Genomic DNA, 15,466 nt, shown 5'->3' on the forward strand with positions numbered 1-15,466 from the left:
CAAATAAACTTTCCTCCCCAAGTTACTGTGCTCACATTGTTTTGTCACAGCAGTATAAATCCTAAGACACTTAGCATGCTGTCAGCAGACCATCAGTTGACATGGTCACCCCACACATTCAGCCTGGGATATGTTGTCTGACAGAAAGAATTGCCATTTTTTTAATTGAAGAGCTTCAGAGATTCTAGATAATATTGCTCGACCTAGATTGAGTTCCAGATACTCTTTATGCAGCTCTCTTCCCCAAGTTGAATGCCTACTGCTTATTTATGAAAATTAAATCTTTCATTTTACATTTAATCTACCTACACTTCTTTGTTATTAAAGAAGTTGGAACTTCTTCAGCACAGCAAATGAGTGGCGATATTATTTTTAGTTTCCAATTTATGAGAACAGAATATATACCTTTCTAAACTTAATTTTGAAGTAATTTTCAATTGATGGAAAATTTGCAAAATAAAAGGTTTAATTATTTTATGTCATTTGAATAGGTTTTTTTTCCGTCTTGATATCCATCATTCTTTGAGCAGTTACTTTCTAATACAATAAGATGCTGTGGGGTCACCAGTCCCATCCTTGGTACAATCTGGGAATCAGCCAGTTCTTAATAGAGCTCTGCCTCCTTTTGGTAGAGAATGTTTTTTGCTTGCAGGCCATGATCTTTGTACTCATTGTTATTGGGTGTCATTGATTTTTAGGCTTTCTTGGCAAACCAAGAAATATGTTTATATAGGTGCGTGCATACACACACACACACACACACACACCTATCTCTGCCTCTAGACTAACCCAGCTAAAAACCATTAATCTACGCTGATCCCTTCAATTACAATTACAAAGCAGGTTTTATTCTCACTTCTACCTATGTGTAACTGCCTTGACTGATAGTAAAAGATTACGCTCTAATTTGCCTCAGTTTGTTGACTTACGTGGCTAATAATTCTGTCTAACTACTGTTGGGACTACTTTGCCCCCAGTTACAGCAACCCAACTCATGGCCTTAACTCTAGGAGTGGAAGTGGGAGAGACTGTGTGCATGTCTAGGCCTAAAGTAGAAGTTCTGCTCAATGTAATTTATTATTTCCCTACTTAACTCCAATTCCGACTTCAAGACAGAAAGTGAGAGGTTCATGTTCAATTATTTTACCTAGTATTTGACTTGGCAAGTGATTATCTATTGTGCTTAATCTTATCAGAAACTGATGTAATACTCTACTGAAGCCAGCCATTTTATTGTACAGTGCACGGACATGCCCATTTTAGTGAAGCCTATCATCGTCTTGATTAAAGTGGTAGAAATCTGAAGAGTATATTTTAAATATCCTTTGCCACTCACTTTACTCAGTTTCTCATTTTTAAAAATAGAACCAATACTTAGGAATCTATTAAAATGATCTGGCTGGAATTGTTATCAATTATAAACAGTCTTGGAAGGCTTAGCAAGATAATCTGCCTGATGAGTCCTCATAATCAAACCTTCCTTGTTAGCACTACTGATCCTGGATCATCCCCAAATGGATGCTGATTCAGCAGCTCTGGGGAATGTCAACCATTTAATAAAATCCCGGGAAGTTCAGGAGTAGGTAGCCCGAGTAGCTGCACAAGAAACTGCATCAGCATGTTCTCACTTGAGAATACAAGAGTCCTTAAGCTGTGGCCATTGCTGGTGTTCGACAGTTGGTATGCATTACTGAATTGGCTGTTATGACCTCTCAAGGCTTTCTTCAGCAGGTTAGTGTCTTAATGCTTGAAGACTACCAATGCCTTCAGTCATCTATATTATGTGTCAATTTGTCCACCAACACAGTGTCCTGGAAGAGGGGAGAACAAAACTAGAACCTTACAAGACCAGACAGCAGCAAACTGCTTTCCAGATGCCACGGACATGCCAGGCCTCCAGGCAGAAAAGTAATAGTAAGCCTTGCTGGCTATTTTTATTAAGCAAGACTGAGGTGACGAGGGACAGGCTGAGGGCAGGGATTCGATAGTTTATGTCTGTTCCCTTCAGTGTTCCTCATGGAACAAAGTCAGATGAGTAAGCAGAAAGAAAACAAATGATCAATAAGCTTATACTTAATCAGCTGCATGGAATGCTTTCACATTTACTACTACATTAAGTCTTCATAAGTCACCTGGTGGTAAATGACCTTATTACCACATTCTATAGATAAGGAAAAGGAGACGAGAGTGACACTTGTATGATTACCCAGATAGCAAGTGTCACAGAAGTTCTCAGACTTTGACTTCAATATTTGTGCAATAAAACATTGTGTCGGGCAACAGTTTCTATTATGAGTTTCTTTTCCTTCCCAGGAGGACGTTATTGAAGGAAATAGGCACTGCCATGCATGAAAGTGTAAAGCCAGCAGACCTACTTACATTTTTTGCCTAAGTAACAACAAGGTCATTTACTTAGGAGTGTTGTCTTTGCATCTGAATTGCATTATTTGCTCATACAGAAATGTATTGTTTTAACAGCATTTGTTCCAGTTGGTAGCCACACAACTGTGTGGCTTTAGATTAATGGATGCCTCCTCACCACTATAAAAGCCACAGCAAGAGAGAAGGCATTTGCTTTTATTCATCTGCTCCTGCTCTTTGCACAATGCCTGGTATGAAAGAATTCGTTGAAAGAGTAACTAGTGATAAGAGGACACGAGAAGAAAACTGGCCAAATTTTGTTTCAGAATGGGACTTTGAGAAAAACCCAAATCAAACAAACCTTGGGTTTTAGTTCTTTTGCTCACCAGTCCCCTTCCCCCTCATTTCCTTTCTTTCGGTAGAACTTCCTCTCCTCTCCTGTCCTCCATTTCCTGTCTCCTTTCAGTAGAACTTACTCTCCTTCCCATCCTCCTCATTTCCCTTGCTTTCTTACCCCTCCTTCCTCACTCTTACTCCAGTGAGAACTCTTACTTAATGAACAAAGGTTATGAAGCATTACATTAACAAGGAAAATGCAGATCAGCTTTTTGGAAGGGGCTTCAGAAGTTCTGAGATGCTTCACTAGAGTCTGAATTAAAGCACCTGTTCCCTTAGGACTACTAGTTTTGTAATGAATTTCTTTTTTCTTATCTTAAAAATCATAGTTTTATTTAGTTATGAAACTAAATAGAAAATTTCAAAATTATATAAAATAATGTTAATGTTTATGTAGTCTATCCAGCTTTAATAATTAATAGTGTTTGTCAAACTGGTTTCATTTTTCTCCCTCAGTTTTTATTAAAGTACATGACAACCCATGTCATAGTCAAGTAACTCATGTAAGAATTTTAGAAAACAGGGCCGGGCGGTGGTGGCGCACGCCTTTAATCCCAGCACTCGGGAGGCAGAGGCAGGCGGATCTCTGTGAGTTCGAGGCCAGCCTGGACTACCAAGTGAGTCCCAGGAAAGGCGCAAAGCTACACAGAGAAACCTTGTCTCGAAAAAACCAAAAAAAAAAAAAAAAGAATTTTAGAAAACAATCTTGTGCTATCATAACTCAAAAATAGTTATTTCTGCCCATGCTTAAATATCTGTCATTTAAAATTGTCCTAAAATTGTTTTGTTTAGGATCAAACATACTTTACACTACATCATTTCCCCAAGTCTTTTTAGTCCATAACAATTTTTTCTCCTACCTTTTAAATTGGTATTTGTTGTATAAACTGGATCATTTATCTTGTACATTATCCTGTCTTCTAGGTTTGGCTTATTGTCTCCTTGCAAAGTTGTTCTTTTCATTTAAAAAAAAAAAAGACTCACAGTAGTACATGTTTTAGAATTTCAGTGTAACATTTCAACCCATGTGTGCAGTGCATGTAGATTAGATTAGGATAATTAATATACTCATCATCGCAGTCTTCCATGAGACCCTTGAGTTTATATGTTGCAAGCAAACCTGCACTCTGCTTGCCCTATCTTCTCAAAGACGGTTGTATAGTGAACAGTTTTGGAAGACAAAGACAGTGTCTCTTATCTGGGTAGAGGGCAGACAAGCTTACCCATATAACATCAGAATGCCATAATTTTAGTGTTCTTTTCCTCAAATGCAGCTCACTATGTGCCTCTTTATGTTGCTCTGCTGGAACTAGAGCTCGGGGAATCAGAGCATAATGACAGTTCTCTGGCTATTGCTGTTGCTATGCACAACAGTCTGCCTTTGTTCTCTGTATTAGTCTGGGTCTTCAGAAAACAAACCAGTAGAGTGCATATATATCAACCATATCTCTTACTTATCTGTCTATTCCTGTCTCTCAGTGTATAATTGACTTTATAGTCAAAATTCTGTGTTTAAGAGTTACCAGAAACACTGGAGAGACGATTCAGCAGCCAGGAGCTCATGCTACTTTTGTAGAGGACCTGAGGTTCGTTCCCAGCACCTACAGTGGATGGTTCACAATCATCTGTAACTCTAGCTCTATGGGATCTGATGCCATCTTCCATACTCCATGTGTACCTGTATTTAATATGCACATAACCTCTCCACATATCCTCATATATGCATCATTAAAACAATACAAATCTCCTTTTAAAAGACTTACTTTAAGTCAAGTGTGGTGGTACCTGTGATCTTAGCACATGGGAAGTGGAAGGAGGGGTGGAAGGTTTGAGATTTCAAAGGCTTATCCCTGCTATATAGTGAGTCTAAGGCCATCCTGTATTACATGGCTCCCTGCTTAAAGAAAAAGAAAAAAAAAAGGTCCATAAATGTTTTCTCTGGTTGTTTCCACTTTGATAATTGAGCTCTTTATATGTAATAACAACTGACTTGTAAAAATAAAATTTATTTTCTTGAGTAATTTTGGGTTTCCCCTAAGAAAACAGTAGAAAATACAGAGTTCCTGGCAACAAGAGATGGCCAGGTGAGACTCCATATCCCCTATTATTAGGAGTTGTGATATTTTGTTTGTGATCTAACAAAAAAGCTTGCTTGAAGATCAGAGTGCAGAGCTAGCCACTAGTTAACTATAGAGGCCAGGCAATGGTGGCATACACCTTTAATTCCAACATTTAGGATCTCATACCTCAGGACCTCTTGCCTTTGATCTCAGTGCTTGGGAGGCACATGCCTTTAGTCTCAGCAGTAGGGAGGTGGAGACAGGAAGTGATATGGCTTGGCAGAGAGAGAAATATAAGGCAGGAGGAGACAGGAGCTCAGCCCCCTTTCAGGCTGAGGAGTTGGCAAGGTAAGAGGTAGTTGTGGCTTGCTCCTTTGTCACTCTGATCTTTCAGCATTTACCCTGAAATTTGACTCTGGGTTTTTATTAAGACCAACAAGGAGTCCTCATTAGGATCACATTCCTAGATTCTAGGCATTTTCCTCTGCACTAGGTTTCCATACTACCCCCCAAACCCCACCAATTCCAGCTGTGTCTACCTGCACTGTCTCTCTCCTCATCCCCATTCTGATGCTCACCTCCTGTCCCCACCCACTCCCAGTTGGCCTGTAAAGTCTTTTTTTTTTTTTTCTTTTCCGAGACAGGGTTTCTCTGTGTAGCTTTGCGCCTTTCCTGGAACTTGCTTTGGAGACCAGGCTGGCCTCGAACTCACAGAGATCCGCCTGCCTCTGCCTCCCAAGTGCTGGGATTAAAGGTGTGTGCCACCACTGCCTTGCAAAGTCCTTTCTATTTCCCCCTTCCAGGGAGATCTATGTGTCTCCCCTAAACCCCTCATCTTTACCTAACTTCTATAGGTCTATGGATGGTAGCTTGGTTATCATTTAGTTAATGGCTAATTTTTACTTAGGAGTGAATACATACATTCATGATGTCATTTTTTTTAACAGCTGAGTAATACTCCATTGTGTAAAAGTACCACATTTTGTTTATCCATTCTTCTGTTGAGGAACATCTAGATTGTTTCCAGTTTATGGCAATTATGAATAAAGCCACTATGAACATAGTTGAGCAAGTGTCTTTGTGGTAAGATGGAGTGTCCTTTGACTATATGTCCAAGAGTGGTATACCTGTGTCTTGAGGTAGATCGATTCTTGATTTTATGAGGCACTGCCATATTGATTTTCCTAGTGGCTGTACAAGTTTGCACTCCCTCCAGCAATGGGGGAGTGTTCCCCTTGTTCCACATCCTTGCCATCATGAGCTGTCACTGTGTTACTGATCTTAGCCATTCTGACAGGTACAAGATGAAATCTCTAATCTTGATTTTCATTTTGCTGATGGCTAAGGATGTTGAGCATTTCTTTAAATGTTTCTCAGCCATTTTTTTTATTGAGAATTCTCTGATTAGATCTGTACCCCATTTAAAAAATTAGATTAGTTTTTTTTTCTTCCCCTGAGACAGGTTTCTCTGTGTAGCTTTGCGCCTTTCTTGAAACTCACTCTTTAGCCCAGGTTGTCCTCGAACTCCCAGAGATCCACCTGGTTCTGCCTCCCAAGTGCTGGGATTAAAGGCGTGTGCCACCATTGCCCGGCTTGTTTATTTGGTTTTTTGATATCTAGTTTGAGTTTCTTTCTTCTTTCTTTCTTTTCTTTCTTTCTTTCTTTCTTTCTTTCTTTCTTTCTTTCTTTCTTTCTTTCTTTCTTTCTTTCTTTCTTTCTTTCTTTCTTTCTTTCTTTCTTGATAGTCTGTATCAGATGTTGAGTTTGTAAAAATCTTTTTCTATTCTGTAGGTTGCTGCTTTGTTTGAATGACTGTGTCCTTTGCCTTAGAGAAGCTTTTCAGTTTCATGAAGTTCCATTTATTAATTGTTGATCTTAGTGCCTGTGCTATTGGTGTCCTGTTCAGAAATGTATATTCTGTGCTAAGGCATTCAAGGCTATTCCCCACTTTTTCTCCTGTCAGGTTCAGTGTATCTGGTTTTATTTTGAAGTGTTTGATCCACTTGGACTTGAATTTTGTGCAGGGTGATAGTTATGGATCTGTTTGGATTCTTCTACATACAGCTATCCAGTTTGACCAGCACCATTTGTTGAAGATGCTGTCTTTTTTCCAGTATATGTTTCTGGCTTGATCAAAAATCAGGTGTTCCTATGTGTGTGGATTTATGCCTGGGTCTTCAATTTGACTCTATTGATCAACATGTCTGTTTTTATGTCAATACCATGCAGTTTTTATTACTGCAGCTCAGTATTACAACTTGAATCATCAGAGAGGCTTCCTCTGGCAACAGATGGGAACAGATGTAGAGACCCACAGCCAGACATTATGCAGAGATAGAATAAAAATGGGAGGTCTCCATCAAATCCCTCCCCTCAGAGCTCAGGAAATCCAGTGGAGATTGTAAGAGCCAGAGGAAATGGAGGACACCAGAACTTAGCCCTTTGAATTAGCTAAGCAAGGTGCATATGAGCTCACAGAGACTGAAGCAGCAAGCACAGGAGGTCCTCTGTGTACATATTACAGCTTTTAGCTCAGTGATTTGATGGGACTCCTGACTATGAGAACGAGTGGGTCTCTTGACTCCTGTGCCTGCTCTTGGGACTTTTCCTCTAGTTGGGTTGCCTTGTCCCACTTTGATATGACAGATTTTGCTTCGTCTTCTAATGAAAGACAGAAAAGGAGTGGATCCAGAGGGAGGGGGAGGTGGGAAGGATCTGGGAGGAGTAGAGAGAGGGGAAATGATAATAAGGATATATGAGAAAAGAATATTTTCAATAAAAGGAAAAAAAAACAAAAAGAAAATATAGAGTTCCCATGTATGCTCTGTCCCCACACATGCACACAGTACTATTAACATCTGTACCATTAAAACAGTTGTCACCCAGATCTTAAATTGATATTAGGGTTCAATTTGAGTTGTATAAATTCTACAGGCTTGACAAATGTATAATAAATATGTATAAAGAATAATTTTATGGTTCTAAACAATCTTTGTGCTCCATCCCTTGGCAACTACCTTTTTTTTTCATTGTTTTTGAAGATTTACCTTTCCCAGGAGCTCATATAATTGTAACTGAATAGCATATAACCTTTTTAGGTAGGCCTCTTTAACTTAATAATATGCATTGAACTGTGACTATGTATGAATTATTAGTTCATTTCTTTTTAATGCTTAATATTTCCATTGTCTAGATATACTAGTTTGTTGATCCATTCAAGTGACTGAAGAACATTTTGTTTGCTTTCAAGTTTTGACAATTATTAGTAAGGCTTTTATGATAATCTGTATGAAGGCTTTTGTGTTTACATAGTTTTCACTTCATTTGGTTACGCCCCAAGGAATATGATTATTTACACAGAGTATATCTAGTTTGAGAGACACGAAAAGACAAAACTGTCCTCCTGACTGTCCTATTTTTCCTTAACATCAACAGTGAGAGTATTCAACTGCTTTACATTCTTACAAAATTTGATGTTTTCAATTTTAACCTTTGTAACAGGTATGAAGTGGTACCTAGTTGCTTCTGTTAGGGATTTTCTCACAGCAGTGAGAGAAGTAACTAATACACACTTCTAGTTCCTTTGCAGGTTCCGAGGATCATTATACATCCACAAGTGACAAACAGTAACTTTAAATTTCTGATACAACATATTAAGTTGTAATAGGTTTTATTTTTCATGCTTTGCTTCACAACATATATTTAAATTTTTCTTGTCTTTTATGATGGAGTGTTCAATTTTTGTTCTTTAAACGTAAAGCTAAACAGAAAATAGGGATGACTAAGACATGTCATCTCATATTTACATCCTCCATTAGATCCCCTACTTCACTGGCCACCAGCTAGGCTAGCAAGGGCTAGGTTTTGGGGTGATCTAAGAAATCACAATTGAACCGTCAAGAGTAGGAGAGTGCATCAAGGTTGAAGCAGGGCTATCCTGCCTGTCTCTATTCTTATTTGCCTGGTCTTGAGTCCTGGACCCTGGGTTGAAGATTTGTGATTGAGGATCAGTCAGCTTTTGGCCAAGTGGAAATGAAACCACATCATTCTTGTTGCCTCACCACTGCCCCTGCCTGCTTTCTCATGACCAGGTACTTTTATTTGAGGAGGTCTGCTCAGGGTCTCGTGTGAATATGTCATAGCAAGGGTTTCTCCAATCTTACCTGCTAGACTGAAACACTGGTAGAGACACTCACTTTAAATTTCAAATATTTCTGATCTTTATTGACTGTATCTGCTGTGTGTTCCTATTCCCAAGCTTTGACATTTCATGTCTTTCCATTGATGTCATTTTGTTTAGCATAATCATACCCTTCAGTGCATGATGTTTCTCATAGGCCAATCTTTACTGACTTGTTTTCAGGTGTCAAAAACCCCTTCAGCTCATCTATCTCTGCTACTGTTTGCAATCAACTCTATTGTAGACTGACTTATCACCATAAAATTAGAGGAGGATAAGGCATTTCAGAAACCCAGACATGTGGGCAGATACTTTATTTTCCAAGATTTACATAGAGGATTGTTGCCTACAGGGACAGTGAAAGGTACAGAGTAGCCTAACAGATTCTGCAGAGGAAATAGGAATACTAAAAAGATTAAAAATGGACCCAAGGGAGGGGGATTAAGTTGTGGGGATGAATTCTGCCTTTAGAACTCCGTGGGCAATGCATCTTGTCCTGACATGTTCATAGCTTACTCCGTTGGGGAAGTACTTTGTAATAACTGGGCATGGCTCAATACTTCTGCCTCTAATTACTCCCCTGGAAATTACATCTTATTTTAAAGGCTTGGTATGCCTTTGATAGCCCATATTTAGGACTATCTCCAAAATATTAATCCAGGAAAGAAGTCATAATTTAGATAATAGAAACTTTGCAAATAATAATGAAATAAGTGGAAGCAACCTAGAGCAAGACAGATCAGAGCAGGATCTACCTGTCTGCTTTCCAAGAAAAAGCAATGGGAGTATGCCTGTCAGCTGATTCGCACCCAGGGCAGCAAGCAGACCAGAGAGAAACAGGTGAGGCAGCAGAGTTAGAGCAGGAAGTTACTAAAAAGTCTTTGCTGTTTCCAATGTTTTTTGTGTGACCAATTTTATTTATTTTTTAATTAAGAAATATTCATCATGAAATAGCCAGCAGAGGGCTTTCAGAGGAACTTGAGTGCTCTTACATATTTATGTGGCATTTTTGAGTGTTTAGTTCTTACTAAACTTTTTAAAAAGAAGAAACACAACACAAAAACAAGCCCCATTCAACTGGTGAAATGATTGCAAAAAACTAAAGCCTCAATATGTGGAACTACCATTGAATTTCACAGAGAACAAGATACTTTGTAGTAGTGGTCAAAGGTGGACACAGGTTATTTCCTGCATCCAGTTCTAGACAGTATTCAGGTTCCTGCTTCTTTTTGAAGTCAGGGGTGCATAGTGATGGTTTGTGTATGTAAATGTGTGACATGTTGGACATACACTTAGTACAAAAGGGAAGTCTTTTTCCAAATAATTTTTGTTATTACTATTTTAGATTTATGAATAAATATGTGAATGTTTTACCTAGATGTATATATGTGCACCATGTTCATGTAGGTATCTGCAGAGGCCAGAGGAGGGTGTCAGAAGAGGAGTTACAGGTGGTTTTGAACTGCTCAATGTGGATTTGGGAAACTGTAGTATTAAGGCAACTCCATGTAGTTAAAAGGGAGGTTGATTTGGTGGGGTAACTTATAAGTAAAGGGATAGGTTACAGGGTCTGGGAAAGGTGTAGCACAGTCCAGCAGTGTTCTCTGGAGAACTCCGCTCGATCTACCTCCAGCATCCAGGATACAGACCAAGAGAGCCGGCACATCCAGATCTTGGGTCTTAAGGGCTCCTGTCTCAGCCCTGCGTTGTAGGCGTGACAGTTACTAAAGCCTCAATGGGGGTAGTACTTCCAGGTCAAAGCTGGAACAGCTACCCACTACAGGGAACCAAAGCCAGGACCTGTGCAAGAGCAACAAGTGCTTTCAAACTACGAAGCCATCTTTCTCCCTCCTCCCTCTTCAAAGAGTTATGAACACATTTACCAATAAACTGAATCAGTATGAATAAAAATTGGTCACATGTGAGGGCTGTGGGAATCTCTGCCCCTCCCATGTCAGGGGACAGAGGGTGGATGACCAGGTTCTTAGATTCACTTTTGGCAATTTGTGCTCAGCTGTCCCATATTTATCTGAAGTCCGAGCAGCTTTGGGGTATATTTTGTAGGACTTTGTGGCTGGGGACTAATATTTTTGATTGGTCATGGGGATCAACACGGGGCCTTGTGCATGCTAGGCAAGCACGTTATCACTGAGCCCCACCTGCAGCCCTAGACCCTTTGAAGCGTAGACTTTTCAGTAAGGGATTGAAAGAACAGAACACTACTAAAGTAACCTTCCTTACTGTGACTTGGATTGGATGCCGGCATCTTTTTCTTCATTTCTGGAACTCCCGAATTTAAAGTTTTTCTCTGATAAATTCTGGAGCAAAATGAAATCGTTTCTAGAAGCAATGAGCTTCCAAACCCCTTTAACCTCTCAATTGTTGTCACATTGTGCTTGGATAGAGTCACACCAAGGGTGTGCCTTACAGATGGGTGGCATGTCACCTCTAGTTCCTTGCTGTGCACCTGCTCGTGAACACTTGCTTTTATTAAATCTTTGGGACCTTTTTTTGGGAAACTGGTTGTTGGCTCCATGTGATGCCACCAAAGTGCTCATTCTACCTTCTCAAAGTTGGGATGTCCACTGTCATGACAGATTCCTTGTGGGGTAGATTTCACACGAGTGAGGTGTGAAATACTTCTCTTCTTTCCAAATTGAGAGATTGCATACTTGAGCTACTAATAGTGAGTGTGCCTATTACAGGCCCTTCAGTCTATTTTGTCTACACTACTATGATTATGCGAGAGGGTTGTTTTGTCTTTTAGTGCTGGTGTTGTTTATCTTGTTCTTTTATCTCTAGCCATTTGTGTCTTTTGTTTTTAATTAAGAAATTTTTTATTCATTTTTACATGACAACCAGAGATCCTCCTCTCTTCCCTCCTCCCGCCCCTCAGCATCCCCCTCCAACCCAACCCCCATTCCCTCCTCTGACAAGGTAAGGCCTCCCATGGGGAGTCAGCAGAACCTGGTACATTCAGTTGAGGCAGGTCCAAGCCCCTCGCCCTGCATCAAGGCTGTGCAAGGTGTCCCACCAGAGGTAGTGGGCTCCAAAAAGCCAGCTTATGCACCAGAGATGGATCCTGATTCTACTGCCAGGGGTCCCCTTAAGCAGATCAAGCTACACAACTGTCTCTCTTATGCAGAGGGCCTCGTCCAGTCCTGTGGAGGCTCCACAGCTGTTGGTCTAAAGTTCCTGAGTTCCAACTAGTTTGGTTTGGTTGTCTCTGTAGGTTTCCTCATCATGATCTTGATACCCCTTGCTTATAGAATCCCTCTTCTCTCTCTTTGACTAGACTCCTGGAGCTTGGTCTGGTGCTTGGCTGTGGATTCTATCAGTTACTGAATAAGGCTCTATGATGACAGGGCATTCACCAATCTGATTACTGGGGTAAGCCAGTTCAGGCACCCTTTCCACCAATTGCTAGTTAGTCTAAGCTAGGGTCATCCCTGTGGATTCCTAGGAACTTCCCTAGCACTCGATTTCTCCCTACCCATGATGTCTCCCTCTATCATGGTATCTCTTTCCTTGTTCTCCCACGCTGTTCCTGTTCCAGCTGGACCATTCCGTTCCCTTATGTTCTCACCCCCCATCCCCTACCCTCTATTGCTCCCTCACACACATAGTTTACTCATGGAGATCTCATCTATTTCCCTTTCCCAGGGTGATCTATGCATCCCTCTTAGGGTCCTCTTTGTTAGCTAGCCTCTCTGGAGCTGTGGGTTGTAATCTGGTTATACTTTGCTTTACATCTAGTATCCACTTATGAGTGAGTACATACCATGTTTGTCCTTCTGAGTCTAGATTATCTCACTCAGGGTGATATTTTCTAGTTCCATCTATTTGCCTGCAAATTTCATGATGTCATTGTTTTTTTGTTGCTGAGTAGTACTCCATTGGTATATGAACCACATTTTCTTTATCCATTCTTCAGTTGAGGGACATCTAGGTTCTTTCCAGATTCTGGCTATTACAAATAATGCTGCTATGAACATAGTTGAGCATGTGTCCTTGAGGGATGATTGAGCATCCCTTGGGTATATGCCCAAGAGTGGCATAGCTGAGTCTTGAGGTAGATTGATTCCCAATTTTCTGAGAAACCACCATACTGATTTCCATAGTGGCGGTACAAGTTTGCATCCCCACCAACAGTGGAAGAGCGTTCCCCTTGCTCCACATCCTCTCCAACATAATACTGTTATAAGTTTTTTTTTTTTTTTTTTTTTTCGAGACAGGGTTTCTCTGTGTAGCTTTGCGCCTTTCCTGGGACTCACTTGGTAGCCCAGGCTGGCCTCGAACTCACAGAGATCCTCCTGGCTCTGCCTCCCGAGTGCTGGGATTAAAGGCGTGCACCATCACCGCCCGGCTTGTTATAAGTATTTTTGATCTTAGTCATTCTGACAGGTGTAAGATGGTATCTCAGAGTCGTTTTGATTTGCATCTCCCTGATGACTAAGGATGGTGAGCAATTCCTTAAATGTCTTTCAGCCATTTGAGATTCTTCTGTTGAGAATTCTCTGTTTAGCTCTGTAGCCCATTTTAAAATTGGATTGTTTGGTATTTTGCTGTCTAGTTTCTTGAGTTCTTTATATATTTTGGAGACCAGTCCTCTGTCAGATGTGGGGTTGGTGAAGGTCTTTTCCCATTCTGTAGGCGTCGTTTGGTTTTATTGACCGTGTCCTTTGTCCTACAAAAGCTTCTTAGTTTCAGGAGGTCCCATTTATTAATTGTTGCTCTCAGTGTCTGTGCTACTGGTGTTATATTTAGGAGGTGGTCTCCTGTGCCAGTGTGTTCAAGACTACTTCCTACTTTCTCTTCTATCATTTTCAGTGCAACAGGATTTATGTTGAGGTCTTGGATCCACTTGGACTTGAGTTTTGTGCATGGCAATAGATATGGATCTATTTGCAATCTTTTACATGTTGACATCCAGTTATGCCAGCACCATTTGTTGAAGACACTTTCTTTTTTCCATTGTATAGTTTTGGCTTCTTTGTCAAAAATCAGGTATTCATAGGTGTATGGATTAATGTCAGTGTCTTCAGTTTGATTTCATTTGTCCACATGTTGGTTTTTATGCCAATAACAAACTCTGTAGTAGAGCTTGAGGTCAGGGATGGTGATGCCTCCAGTAGTTGCTTTATTGTACAGGATTGTGTAGTCAGAAGGTTTCTCTGGTCCTTCGCAGGCCCCATGGTCCTGCTTTCCTCTGGTCCTGCCTGGCCCCCAAGGTCCCATGGCAGCTTACAAAATAATCATTCAGAGGCTTAACATTAATTACCAATTGTATGACCTAAGGCAGGCTTCTTGCTAGCTAGCTCTTATAACTTAACCCATTTTTATTAATCTATAAGTTGCCACATGGCTGTGGCTTACTGGTACTTTCACATCTTGCTTCTCATGGCAGCAGCTGGCATCTCCTCTCTGCCTGTCCTCTCCTTTCCGTGTCTCTGTCTTTTTCTTGGAAGGGTAATGAGAAGAAACAGTCTTTTAAATTGATAACCATAAGAGGCCATCCTTGAGGTAACAAAGTAGGCAAAGGAATTCCAGATTGTAGAGAGCCCATTGGCTAAATTACCTTGTTATTGCTCTTAGGTCTGTTACCATTCTCCATTTACCAGATTTCTTTTTAATAACAAATACAGGAGAATTACAAGGGCTGGTTGATTCTTCAATATGCTGAGCATTTAACTGCTCTTGTACCAGCTTTTCCAAGGCCTGCAGTTTCTCAGTTGTTAAAGGCCATTGCTGAACCCATACAGGATTGTCTGTTAACCATTTTAAAGGTATGGCTGTTGGTGTCTTTGGCAGATCAGCAGCTGTTGTGCCCTGTTCTTGTACAATCTGGATGGCCGGTGACTGCTCTTTATAATACCTCCTAATATTTCACTCAGAAACATGTCTTAGCTTATGGCTTGTTTCTGAGGTTGGAGGAATGTTGTTACATTGTTATAATAGATCATGGCCCCATATATTCTTAGCTATATTAGCCACATATGGCTTTAGTTTTCTTCTCTGTCCTTCTGGCTCTATACATTTGACCCTTCTTGTATTCTGTTTCACTTGAGATAATGTTCCCACCTCTAAAGGCTGAACATTTACCTCCTGAAGAGGCCCATTTAGATGCCAAGGTTCTGGTGCAATTGTGATATCCTTACCTATGTCTACAAGACCCTCCATGAGAACGTCATTTATTTGTATTTTTAATTTTGGTCTTTGTTCATTTATAGAAGTTTGCCAAAAAAATTTGCTTTATGGTTTCTCCTGAATTTTCTGTTCTCTCTGCTATAGCTGAGTAGTATGTAGTATCATCCTGAGTAGTATGGCTTATTACAGTAGGCATTTGATTATTTAATTGCTCTGAGAAGGGTTTTCTTCTATGATGGCAGGAAAGGACTGAACTGGATTTGCCATGGGGCCTGGGAGAGGCCAGCCCCTCAGGGAGTTTCCTAATGGCAAAGGCAAAGGA

General features: G+C 40.4%; 1 protein-coding gene across 1 annotated transcript in view; it reads right to left on the bottom strand.

Annotated features, from left to right (window-relative positions):
• Window positions 1-1,534: 1,534 nt before the first annotated feature.
• Ccdc198 (coiled-coil domain containing 198) overlaps window positions 1,535-15,466 on the bottom strand; it is a 48,634-nt gene continuing 34,702 nt past the window's right edge. The window contains exon 9 of the mRNA XM_076544896.1: window positions 1,535-1,811. The gene's annotated coding sequence lies outside the window, so the exon portion shown is untranslated. The remainder of the gene's footprint in view (window positions 1,812-15,466) is intronic.

The sequence above is a fragment of the Peromyscus maniculatus genome, chromosome 9, assembly GCF_049852395.1.
Source record: "Peromyscus maniculatus bairdii isolate BWxNUB_F1_BW_parent chromosome 9, HU_Pman_BW_mat_3.1, whole genome shotgun sequence".
Taxonomy (NCBI): Eukaryota; Metazoa; Chordata; class Mammalia; order Rodentia; family Cricetidae; genus Peromyscus; species Peromyscus maniculatus.